General features: G+C 44.9%; 1 protein-coding gene across 2 annotated transcripts in view; it reads right to left on the reverse strand.

Annotated features, from left to right (window-relative positions):
- The window catches only part of LOC109923694 (zinc finger protein 271-like), a 123,201-nt gene extending 112,620 nt beyond the window's left edge, over positions 1–10,581 (reverse strand). Inside the window, exons 1-2 of one of the 2 annotated variants that reach the window (XM_048616827.1) lie at positions 10,475–10,581; positions 9,265–9,329 (exon numbers count right to left, since the gene is read on the reverse strand). The gene's annotated coding sequence lies outside the window, so the exon portion shown is untranslated. The other variant, XM_048616828.1, reaches the window with a different exon arrangement.
- Positions 10,582–13,288: the final 2,707 nt, after the last annotated feature.

A 13,288-nucleotide genomic window follows, 5' to 3' on the forward strand; every position in this document is an offset into this window, starting at 1 on the left:
AGCATCTTTGTGATGTGCTGTGAGTCCTATAGAATACAATAATGCTATCCAAAGGTAGAGCATTCAACCCATCAAATGAGCTCTGCCAATATCATAATCCTCAAATCCACTTTTCCCCATAACCCCTCTCTGCTCCCCACCCCTCTCTCCCCACAGCACATTCCTGCAACCCCCTATACTGTTCACAGTCCTGTAGCAGTACCTGTCCAGTCTAAAAAAAAATCATTGAGGGAACCTCACGGGGACAACGATCATTGTATCATAAGGTTTAAGATGACAATAGTAAAGGGTTTAAAAGACAGTTCGATAAGTGCACGAATAAGAAATGTTTTGAGGGAATATGGGCCAAGCGCAGGCAGGTGGTATTAGCTTAATTTGGGATTACGTTCTGCATGAACTGGTTGGACCAAACGGTCTGTTTCCATCCTTGTGACTGTATTGTTGTATGACAATGGACAATTCAGGGTAAGAATAACTAACTGGGGCAGAGTTGACTTCAGTTGTACAAGAGCGGATCTGGGCCAAATAGATGGGGGCCAAAGGTTATGGGAATAACAATGAGTATAACAATGAGCTATCTTCAGAGAAAATATGGTTTGGATATTTGCAATGTGTATTCCCTCAAGAGACAAAAGTAGAGCAAACAAATCTAGAGTTCATTGGATTAAAAAAATAAATAAATAAATAAAAACCAAAATTAAGATTTAATAAAAAAGTGTGCATTCAAGTGAGATTCTAAGCTGAATGCAAAATGTTCAGAATTGAGTTGAGAAAGCAAATTGGAGATGCAAAGAGGACTACAGAAAAAGACTCAACTAAAAGAAGGGAAATCTCCATCTTTCCTACAGGCACATCAATTTGGGGGAGTTAACAGATTAGTGGTATTATGACTGGACTGTTACTCCCGAGACCAAGATAATGTCTGGGGAACCAGGTTTGAATCCAGTCACAGGCAGATGGTGGAATTTGAATTCAATAAGAATCTGGAATTATATGAGTCTAATGATGGCTGTGAATTCTTTGCAGTTGTCAGAAAAATCCATCTGGTTCACTAATGTCCTTTAGGGACGGAAACTGCCATCCTTACTTGGTTTGGCCTACATGTGACTTCAGACCCACAGCAGTATGGCTGACTCTTAGCTGCCCTCTGGGCAATTGGGGATGAGCAATAAATGCCCACATCCTATGAATGAATTTTAAAAAAGTAGAAGAATTAGGGCCAATTAGAGACCAAAAAGGAGATTTACATGTGGAAGCGGGCGGCTTTGGCTAAAATAATAAATGATTATTTTACACCTGTCTTTCCGAAAGAAAGAGGTTACCCAGGTCATGGCCAAGACAAGGAAACTCAGGCACTAGAAGGGTTCAAAATGGATCAGCAAGATGCTGGATAAGCTGTTGGTAACTTAGAATTGACAAGGCACTGGGACCAGATGAAATGTGGAAGTAAAGTGGAAATTACAGGGGCATTGACCATAATCTTTCAGTCTTGCATGGACTTGACATGTTGGTGCCAGAGGACTGGAGAATTACAAATATCCTCATAATTTTTGTTTTGAACAATGATGTAATAAGCCCGTATTACAGGGCAGTCGATGTAATTTTAGTGGTGGGGAAACTCAAACAATAATTCAAGATAATATCACCTGGGCAAACATGATTTTGTTAAGGAGAGCCAGTGTAGATTTCATAAGGGAAAATCATGTTCAATTTACTTGCTAGAGTTCTTTGAAGATGTAACATAGAGGGTCAATGTCCTTTAGGAAAGGAAACTGCCATCCTTACCTGGTCTGGCCTACATGTGACTCCAGACCCACAATGTAGTTGACTCTGAACTGCCCACTGGGCAATTAGAGATGGGCAATAAATGCTGTCTGGCCAGCGACGCTCTCATCCCGCAAATGAATAAAAAAAAATAAATGAATAAAATGAGGGTAATGCTGTTAGTGTGGTAAACATGGACTTCAAAAAGGCATCTAATACAGTGTCACACATCAGACTTGTAAGGAAAGTTGGAGCCCATGCAATAAAAGAGACAGTAGCAACATGGAGGCAAAATTGGCTAAGGAATAGTATATACAAACATAACGGTTAATGGATATTTTTCAAGCTGGAAGAATGTTTATAGTTCCTTAAAGTACAGAATTGGACACTTGTTTTCCCTGATTTATATTAATGATCTAGATCTTAGAGTGCACTGGACAATTTTAAAGTTTGCAGACAATACTAAATTTGGAAGCATTGTTAACCGTAAGGAAGATAATGTAGAACTTCAAAAGGAAATTGACAAGTTGGTGGTTTGGGCAGAGGCCCAAAAGCAGATCCTGAGTTTGGGAGGGCAGTGGGAGTCACGCAACTGTAGTGTTTCCCAAGCTGAGATGCTGGGGGGTTTTACTGGTGTTTGCTGCGGAGGGTGTCTGTCCACATTACGCCACAATCAGTATGCTGGCACAGCACCTGTTCACAATGCTGCACATTTGTGGACAGTGCCCTACTCATTGCCCCTTGTAGGCACTGTTCATCCTCACTCCCCACTGTGAGCATGCTCCATCTTTACTGTATAATGTGGGCATTGTCCCCCACCCACCTTATTCTCCAATTTAGGCACTATCCCTTTTCATAGTGCCCAGAGTACACAATCTCTCCTCATTTCCCAATTTCAGCACTGTCCCTTCACTACATGATTTGGGTATCTCCCTCCTCATTGTAGAATGTGGGTAATGCCCCTTCCCCTTGTCCCACACATTGCACCAGTTGAATAAATTAAACTGTCCATTCTAAACTCAGCAGTTGCAGATCCAGGGTCTTCATAGCCTGGAATGAGGAAGGAAGTTCATCGATGATTTGTTTTTCCCTTTTGTTCATGCAGTGGTTTCTGAGAAGGCCTATGTTTATTGCCAGTCCTTAATTGACTTGTAGGAGGTGGCGGTGAGTTGCCTTCTTGAACCACTGCAGTCCACATTATGTAGGTAGATCCACAATGCCATAAGGGAGGGGGCTCCAAGGTTCAGCAAATTGAATGTCAAAGTCAATTCTCTATTGCCAGAAACGGTCATTGTTTGGCACTTTTGTGGCCCAAATTTTAATTGACATTTAACAGCACAAGTGTACAATGTCATCCAGGTTGCTGCGTTCAGACATGGATTGCTTCAAAACCTAGGAGTCATGAATGATGCTGCACTTTGTGCAATCATCAACAAACATAATAATAATAATAATAATTCTGACCATATAACAGAGGGATGCTTATTGATAAAGCAGCTGAAGGCAGTTGAGCCTAGGACACTACCCTGAGGAACTCCTGCAGAGATGTTCTGGAGCTAAGATGACAACCATCTTCCTATATGCCAGGTATGATACCAACCAGTAGAGAATTTTCTCCCTAATTCCATTGACTCCAGTTTTGCTAGGGCTCCTTAATGCCACACTCGGTCAAATATAGACTTGATGTCAAGGGCTGTCACTCTCATTTAACAAAAGAATTTGAACCCTTTTCTCTTTTTTGGACAAATGTAATAAGGTCAGGAGCTGAGTGGCCCTGTCAGAACCTAAACTGAGATTCAGTAATTAGGTTATTACTATGCAAGTGCCACATGATAACATTATTGACAATCCTTTCTATTATCAAGATAAGACTGATGGGGGCATTTATTGGCTGGATTGGATTTATCCTACTTTTGCAAACCAGTGGGTAATCTTCCACATCACCAGGTAGATTTCAGAGTTGTACTAGGGTGTCTTGGCAAGGGACGGGTTGATAGTTTAGTGAAGAGGGATGGGAGGAAAGAATATCTGCTGGAGTCTTCAAGATATTGAGGAAAACACAGGAAAGAGAAAGATACTTATTTCCTCTGGTTGGGGGTTCTAGACATAAGCAGTATAGTCAGAATTAGAGGCAGACCGTTCAGGAGAGAGGGTGACAAATGTTTGAACCTCTCTTCTACAATCAGCAGTGGATGCTGGATCAGTTGTTAATTTTAAATCTAAGATTGATAAATGTTTGTTATGGAAAGATATTAAGAGATATGGTCCAAAGGCAAATATATGGAGTTAGAACACAGATCAGCCATGATCTCAAAGAAGGTTAAACAGGCTCAAGGGGCTAAGTGGTTGACTCATGTTCCTGTGTTCCTACAAAAACTGGCATTGAGCTGATGGGCCACATGTTTCCTTCCTGTATAATATGGTGCACTGGTCTTTTCCCCAAGCTAGGGCATGGGTTTATGGTTAGAGGGGAAAGATTTAAAAGGGACCCGAGAGGCAACATTTTCATTCGAGCGTTGCACGTGTGTGATAAGCTGCTAGAGGACATGGTAGGAGTGGGTATAATTACAACATTTAAAAAACATTGGACAGGTACGTGGATAGAAAAGGTTTAGAGGATTATGGGCCAAATGGGACTACTTACATTTAGGAAACCTGGTTGGCATGGATGAGTTGGGCTGAAGGGCCTGTTTCCTTGCTGTACAACTCTATTACTCTAGGAGGAGGCGGCAGATAGAGCTCAATATGGAGAAGTATGAAAGGATTTATTTTGGTAGAAACAACAGAGAGACCATATAAATTGCAGGGTCTTACTCTAAAGAGTATGCAGGAGCAGAGAGACCCGAGTGTGTATGTGCATACGTCCTCAGGACAGAGTGGTTAATACATGTTTCATAGAAAGACCTACAGTGTGAAAGCAGACCTTCGGCCCATTGAGTTCACACTGACTATTCAAAGAGCATCCCACCCTATCCCTGTAACTCTGCATGGCCAATCCACCTAACCTGCATATCTTTGGACTGTGAGAGGAAATCAAAGCACCAGGAGGAAACCCCACAGGGATAATGTGCAAACTCCACACAGACAGTCACCCAAGGGTGGAATCGAACTTAGGTCCTTGGTGCTGAGAGACAACAGTGCTCACCACTCAGCCACTGTGCCACCCCTGTTTCTGTATACTATTTCAGTACCCTAAGCATTATTAACAGTGACATAGAGCACAAGAGCAGACAGGTGATGCTGAACCTGGAAAGATACCAGTTTAGACTTAGCTGGGATACTGCATACAGTTGGAGGGTGCTCGGATGTGAACTCATTGAACAGAATGCACAAGGGGTTTATGACAATGGCTCCAGGGATGAGATACTTCAGTTATGAGGATAGATTGGAGAAATGTGGACAGTTCTCCTCAGAGAAGAACACAGAGGAGACATGATGAACTTTTCAAAATTATGGGAGGTCTGGATATAGTTAATAGGGAGAAACTGTTTCTGGTTGTAATGAGATTTAAACAAAAAAGCAAGGGCATAGATTTAAAGTGATTTGCCAAAGAGGAAATTTTTTTCCATACAATGATTAATTTAGAATGCACTGAAGTGTGGTGAAGGCAGGTTCAACTGAGACATACAAGGAGGACATACAGGCAGGAGAGTGGCACTAAATCATGATGCTTATTGGGAGAGCTGTTGTAGATATGATAGCCTGAATGGCCTCCTTTCACACTAACAATTCTGTGACGTTGAGGAGGTGGTATGTCTATTGATGGCTGTGTTTCTCTGTCATTACTGTGGGTCTGGACTCATATGACCATCCGACCCAATTAAAAAGACATTTGTGAACCTGAAGCATTTTTCCAACAATCCTCAATGTTTACATGGACACTATTAGACTAGCTCTTTATTCCAGATTTTATTAAATTTAAATTTCACCATCTGCCATGGTGCGTTTCGAATCCCACCATGGCAGATGGTGAAATTTACTCAGGAGTTCCAAACATTTTACAGACAATAAAGTACTTTAGAAGTGTGGTCACTACAGTAATGTTGAAAATGTGCAACCCCTGTGAACACAGCAAAATTCGACAAACAGCAATTTGAAAATAACCAGATGAGTGGAAGTGATGGGGAAAATAATGTGGCCAAGAGACTGGGGATTACTCCATTTTCTTTTGAAATAATGAATTCTTTAGGAAAGCAGAAGGTGTCCCTGTTCAACAACCCATCTAAACATGGCACCGCTGAGTGCAACTTCCTCACTTCTTGACTGGAGTGTCAGTCTTAATGCCCATGTTCTCAAGTGGAACGTGAAGCCACAACTTCTGATTCAAAGCTGAGGATATGACCTTGATAAAGGGATCTCAGATTGGGGTGATTAAGTCCCCATTGCTCCTCTAATTTTAGTCTCTGGAGCATATGTCAGTTTAATTGTTCCACCTTTGGTGTCTGTGCCTTCAGCTTCCTCAGCCCTAATCTCTGGAATTCTCACTGAACCTCTCCAGCACTCACTTTCTTTAAAATATTCCTTCAAACCTACCTCTTTGTTCAAATGATTTCTCATTTCTCACATGGCTCAGTGTCAAATTTTGTCTGAGATGGAGTCTGTTTGTGGAGAGAGGCTGAGGTGGCCTGGGGAATGTTCAGCGACGAACGTTGGAAGGGGTACAGAAGAGATTTACTGGAATTATTCCAGGACAGAGGGGGTTACGAGGAGAGACTGGTTTGATGATAATCAAGAAATGAGGTCTGTGCCAGGCTGTGAGACTGCAGCGGAATACAATCCTGCTGCTGCTGATGGCTGACTGTGCCTCGTGGGCACCTGGTTTTGGGATCTGTCCTGAGTCTACTTCCCTCATGAGGGCAAACATGATGGATTCATTCGTTAGTTGGGAGGGAAGTGGTAGTTTCCCTTGAATTTGTTTGATCTGAAGTCTTGAGACTCCATGGAGTCAATATTGAGGTCTTTCCCACCTGCCAGTGAGATGGGACATTCCCAGGGATGGTGACGGAGGAGCCTAGGATGTTCCCAGATTGATACGATTTAGTGAGTATCACTACTACTTGACCAGTCTGTGGGGCAGCTCTCCTCACTTGGGGACTTGTCCTCAGACCTTGGTAAGAGAGACTTTACAGATTTCACTGGCTTGAAATCACCTTTGTCTTATTCTGACATAATGTCAGCATTCTCCAGATCTCTGATTTTCCTCATTATTGGACTTTGCAGTGACTGTTTATCATTGTTTGCTCAGTCATTTCAGAGGGCAGTTCAGAATCAATGATGTAAGCTCAGTGAATTGACAGCCCCTTTTGGACTCCATCCAATTGTCTTTTCCATTGCTCATATGAAGTGTGTGACAAAATGTTTACACGATTATTGAACCAGTGTGAGGCATGTGACAAACCATTCTCACAGTCAACACACCTTTCTACACAACAAATCATTCACACAGGGGAGAAACCATTCGGGTGCGAGGTGTGAAACAAATCATTCTCAGAGTCATCGACCCTCCGTGAACACCAATGCATTCACATGGGGAAGAAACTATTTAGGTGTAAAAGGTTTTGTGATAAAGCTTTTGTGATGCCTTTGACCCTCCTGAGACAGAGAATTCACACGGGGAGAGACCATTCAAGTATGAGGTTTGTAATAAAGCTTTCCTCATGTCCTCAAGCCTCCTAATACACCACAGGATTCACACGGGGGAAGAAACCATTCCGATATCAATTGTGCAACCAAGCTTTTACAGAGTTGTCAATGCTTGTAAAAGTGACACACCCACACCTGGGAGAAGCCTTTTAAGTGTGATGTATGCGACAAATCATTCCTGCAGTCATCAACCCTCTGCACACGCCAGTGCATTCACACAGGAGAGAAACAATTCATAAATGAGTTGAGAGACACAAACTTCCTGGTCAAAGACAATTCTTGAACACCAACACATTCAGCAAGGGAGAAACCACTTATGCGTGAACTGTATGAAAAATCATTTGCCATTGTCAAACCTTTGCACACATCAGCACATCGATGCTGGGAAAAAACACCAAGTGTGAGGTGTGTAATGAGAGCTTTGGACAATTATCAAACCTGGTGGAGTGCCAATGCACTCACACAGGTGAGAAACCAATCAATCATGCACAAACTGCATGGCACAGAATTGTCAGAATCAACAAGCCTCGAAGAAGACTAAAGAATGCACCAGGAAGTCACCATACATATACAAGTTTGTGACAAACTTGTGTGTTCATGGAACCTCCAATTAAACCATTACCTTCACAGTAGAGAAAAACCATTCAGGTGTGATGTGTGCAGTAAATCATGCACTGTTACGGTTTCTTGCCTTCACACAGGAGTAGACACCCATGTCTGGTGTATTGTTCGAGACCATCAAACATCATCTTCATCAGAGGCTCCTCAAAGGATCAAGTGTAAGGTTTGTGGTTAAGCTTTCATAAATTCTCAACATCCTGGGCCATCAGACAATTCACACACACAAGAAATTCCACAGGTACAATGTTTGTGAGAAGCCTTTCACCCACCCTTGCCATCTCCCAAAGCATCCTCAGTTCCACACTGGTGAGTAATCATTCATGCGTGATGTGTGAGACAAGGTTTTCACAGAGTCAGTGAATTTCCTGGTCCATCAATAAGCTCACAGAGGGAAGGAATCCGATCTGTGCAAGTTTCATAATTGAAGCCTTCAAACAGTTGTTGGGCCTACTAGAACATCAATTAAACAACACCGGAGACAAAATCTTCTAGTGTGACGTGTACCAGGATTGCTTCGTTCCTCCTCCTCTCACCTAATGTGTCCACATGACTTGGAACCAGGTCACCTGCTTCTATTGCATTGAGAGTTGTCTGTTGTTTACCCTCCAGTGCTCGTTCCAAAGTACTGTCTCAAATCTCTCCCACCATCAGTCTCATTTCCTTCCCCCCCACCCCCCCCAAGAAGGTCAATATAACCTTTGATCTGATCACCAAAAGACAAAATGTATAGAGGCTCCTATATAAAATCAGGATCGAAGATTGACCATCATTCTGCATGTCATCATTGCTAAAATCAAAACAACTGTAAGAAATAACTTTCCACCCTTGTGGACAATCTCTTGTACTACAGAATTTGTTTATCCTGTAAAGTTGTCATAGTCCTACTGGACCATAAGGCTGTTATGAGAAAGTGGGGGGGGGGGGGAAAAGAAGTGACGGTGGTTTAACCCAAGGGTCACCACACCTCAGGTGAGGGAGAGGCTGAGAAGAGTCCTTTATGGTAATTTTAACTGGTGAAGGAATTGAACTGTTGGCATCATTCTGCTTCACAAACCACCCATCCAGCTGACTGGCCCAACCCCCCTCCTTTCATACCATCGACTTTTGTCTGTCTCATATGAATTAATCTTTATATGTTTGGGATTTAAAGGGGTACATTTACAAGTTGCATAATAAAGTAGTCATTATTTGCCATTTGTTAAAATATAAGCTCGTTTATAGCCCCTATTTCTTTACCTGTTAATATTGAAACCTTGTATGAATCATTTGTGTCCGGAGAAGCAGTCAAGCAAATGGATTACCTAGAGAAAACAAGCAAGAAAAGTGGCAGTCAGTATACACAGTAAGACCCTACAAACTGCCAGGTGGTCATGAGCAGATTATTTGTTCTTTGTGAACCGCATCGAAAAATTTCCCAGTGGATTCACATGTGGGAGAACCAATCTGAAGCAGTTTCCATGATATTAGGAACTGCCGATGCTGGAGAATCGGAGACAACAAGGTGTAGAGCTGGATGAACCCAGCAGGACAGGCAGCATCAGAGGAGCAGGAAGGCTGACGTTTCGGGTCTGTGATTTCTGAAGAAGGGTCTAGGCCCGAAACGTTCATCCGGCTCTACACCTGGTTATCTCAGATTCTCCAGTTCTTACCATATCTTTGTGTTTGTGTTTGTTTTTATTCCCGATTTAACAGCATCCGCAGTTCTTTTGGTTTTTACGTCCTAACTATTCCAATCCTGTTTTCCAGCACTTGGCCATAGCCTTGTCTGCCTTGGAATTGCAAGTGCACATCTAAATACTTCTAATTGAGTTTCTGCCTCTAGCACTCACATACGGTCAGTTCCAGATTCCCACCACCGTCAGTGATAAAAACCTTCCCTCACATCCTCCTGCCCCTTAAATCTCCTTGGGCATTGATCCCTCCACCAAGCGGTAAAGTTTCTTCCTGTCTACGTCCCTCATAAATTTTAAACATCTCAAATCATGCCCCCAGTCAGTCTCCTCTGTTCCAAGGAAAACAACTTTAATCTAACTATCTAACCTCTCTTCACAAGTGAAACTCTCCTGAGCATACAACGCCCGGACAGTGACAGCGCTGTAACAAGGGGGAAGCGTAAAACAGGAATTATTCAGTCGGACAGAGTGTCGGAAAAGGGGGGCATCGACACCGAAGTTTCTGCCGAGGTTGTTTTTTTTAAATTTTTGTGGGGCAACACCATCTTCTGCCTCAGAGCTGCATGTACAAACACCGCACCAAAGACTCACCACAAAAACCGGGGGGTGTGTTCGGGGGAGGAGAGGGGGAAAAAAAAACAAACACCTGCGGCAAAGTGCAGTTCCAGTTGGTCAGGCAACGAGAACAACCGAGAGACCTAATTCCGCCCCAAAACAGGCGGTGAAATCGGTCACAAACAGTTAAACACCCAGCACGGTTTACAGGTGCGCACCTCCAATTCCAGCACCGCTCCAAACCGCCGCGGCACGCGACTCACACCAACAACTCCCGTCAAGCACGGCGAGCCGGGCTTGCAGCCTATTACTAAGCCGCCGCCGGCCGCCGACCACCACGCAGGTGTAACAACCAAATGCAGCATGGGTAATGTAGTCTCATCTGGAGTTGATCTCCGAAACACCTGCGCGGAACCGGGAGGAGCAGAGAAAAGGTTCCTCCTCTCTCTTAATCAGAACTGTCACGTGCAACAGGAGACCATTCAGCCCATCTTGTCGCAATGCGAGAGAAAAGGGAACGATGCTTTATTTTTCGTTTATAATTCTAAATAGGATCCGGATGCTGTCTTTTCTTCCAGATCCCTGCAAGATCTTCCATCACCCTATCTGGGTAACCTTCTCAGAAAATAAAACACTTCCTTTTATATAGAGTCAAGAGATATTCCAAAGCTCATTGATCAACAGCTTTAAAGTACATCATTGGTGCAATGTTGTGACATACACTGGGCGTGTTGTGTGCTGAACTGTTTGACTGGAGCTGTGTGTTGGATATTGAGTGTGTTTATTGAAGCATTTCCCTACTGATTTCCAGGCTGAGTTTTATTGATGTCGAGGGAGGAGAGAACTGGGGATGTAAGGGTCACAAGAGTCAGGGATGCACTGGATGGCAGAGGAGTGAGCTGGATAACGCTGGTACAGTTGGCTACAAGGGGTCCACTCACCTCCAGTTTGTAACCCAAGCCATCCAGAGCCTGAAGGACAAGGCATTAAGCACTGGCACCTCACACGCACATGAGGCGAGTCAAGCGTGCGGTGAGTTTCTGGATAAACTGACCCCTGTCTGGAACTCGACATCCACCCGTGCCAGGGATCCTCCCGAATGGCACAGTGCCCCACAGTCTGAGCCATCTCAAGATATTAGAGATAGTAGAAACTGCAGATGCTGGAGAATCTGAGATAAGAAGGTGTAGAGCTGGATGAACACAGCAGGCCAAGCAGCATCAGAGGAGCAGGAAAGGTGACGTTTCAGGTCGAGACCCTTCTTCAGAAATGGGGGAGGGGAAGGGGATTCTGAAATAAATAGGGAGAGAGGGCAGGCGGATAGAAAATGGATAAAGGAGAAGATAGCTGGAGAGGAGACAGACAGGTCAAAGAGGTGAGGATGGAGCCAGTAAAGGTGAGTGCAGGTGGGGAGTTAGGGAGGGGATAGGTCGGTCCAGGGAGGACAGACAGGTCAAGGAGGTGGGATGAGGCTAGTAGGTAGGAGATGGGGGTGGGAGGAATGGTTAGGGAGGTGGGGACGAGCTGGGCTGGTTTTGGGATGCAGTAGGGAGGGGAGATTTTGAAGCTTGTGAAGTCCACATTGATACCCTTGGGCTGCAGGGTTCCCAAGCAAAATATGAGATGTTGTTCCTGCAGCTTTCGGGTGGTATCATTGTGGCAATGCAGGAGGCCCAGGGTGGACATGTCGTCCAAGGAGTGGGAGGCGAAGTTGAAACGGTTCGCGACTGGGAGGTGTAGATGTTTGTTGCGAACGAAGCGTAGGTGTTCCACAAAGTGGTCCCCAAGTCTCCGCTTGGTTTCCCCGATGTAGAGGAAGCCACAACGGGAACAGTGGATACAGTATACCACATTAGCAGATGTGCAGGTGAACATCTGTTTGATGTGGAAGGTCTTCTTAGGGCCTGGGATGGGGGTGAGGGGGGAGGTGTTGGGGCAGATGTAGGGGCAGGTGTAGCACTTCCTGCGGTTGCCGGGAGTGGTGGGGCTGGAGGGGAGTGTGGAGCGGACAAGGGAGTCACTGAGAGAGTGGTCCCTCTGGAAAGCAGATAAGGGTGGGGAGGGAAAAATGTCTTTGGTAGTGGGGTCAGATTGCAGATGGTGGAAGTGTCAGAGGATGATGCGTTGGATTCGGAAGTTGGTGGGGTGGTACGTGAGGACGAGGGGGATTCTGTTTTGGTTGTTATTGCGGGTAAGGGGTGTGAGGGATGAGTTGCGGGAAATGCAAGAGACACGGTCGACCACTGTGGAGGGGAAGTTGCGGTCCTTGAAAAACAAGGGCATCTGGGATGTCCGGGAGTGGAATGCCTCATCTCGGGAGCAGATGCGGCGGAGGCGAAGGAATTGGGAATAGGGGATGGCCTTTTTGCAGGAAGGTGGGTGAGAGGAGGTGTATTCTAGGTAGCTGTGGGAGTCGGTAGGCTTGAAATGGATATCGGTTTCCAGGTGGGCGCCAGAGATGGCGACAGAGAGGTCCAGGAAGGAGAGAGAGGTATCAGAGATGGTCCAGGTGAACTTAAGATTGGGGTGGAAGGTGTTAGTGAAATGGATGAACTGTTCGAGCTCCTCGTGGGGGCACGAGATGGCGCCAATACAGTCATTGATGTAACGGAGGAAGAGGTGGGGCATAGGGCCATTGTAGCTTTGGAAGAGAGATTGTTCCACGTATCCTACAAAGAGACAGGTATAGCTTGGGCCCATGCAGGTACCCATGGCCACCCCCTTTGTCTGTAGGAAGTGGGAGGAATTGAAAGAGAAGTTGTTGAGGGTGAGGATGAGTTCAGCTAAGCGGATGAGGGTGTCAGTGGAGGGGGACTGGTCGGGCCTGCGGGACAGGAAGAAGCGGGTACCCGCATGGGCCCAAGCTATGCCTGCCTCTTTGTAGGATACGTGGAACAATCCCTCTTCCAAAGCTACACTGGCCCTATCCCCCACCTCTTCCTCCATTGCATTGGTGACTGTATCAGCACCGCCTCGTGCCCCCATGAGGAGCTCGAACAGTTCATCCACTTCACCAACACCTTCCACCCCAA

Source organism: Rhincodon typus, chromosome 35 (genome assembly GCF_021869965.1).
Source record: "Rhincodon typus isolate 14 chromosome 35, sRhiTyp1.1, whole genome shotgun sequence".
In the NCBI taxonomy this organism is placed as follows: Eukaryota; Metazoa; Chordata; class Chondrichthyes; order Orectolobiformes; family Rhincodontidae; genus Rhincodon; species Rhincodon typus.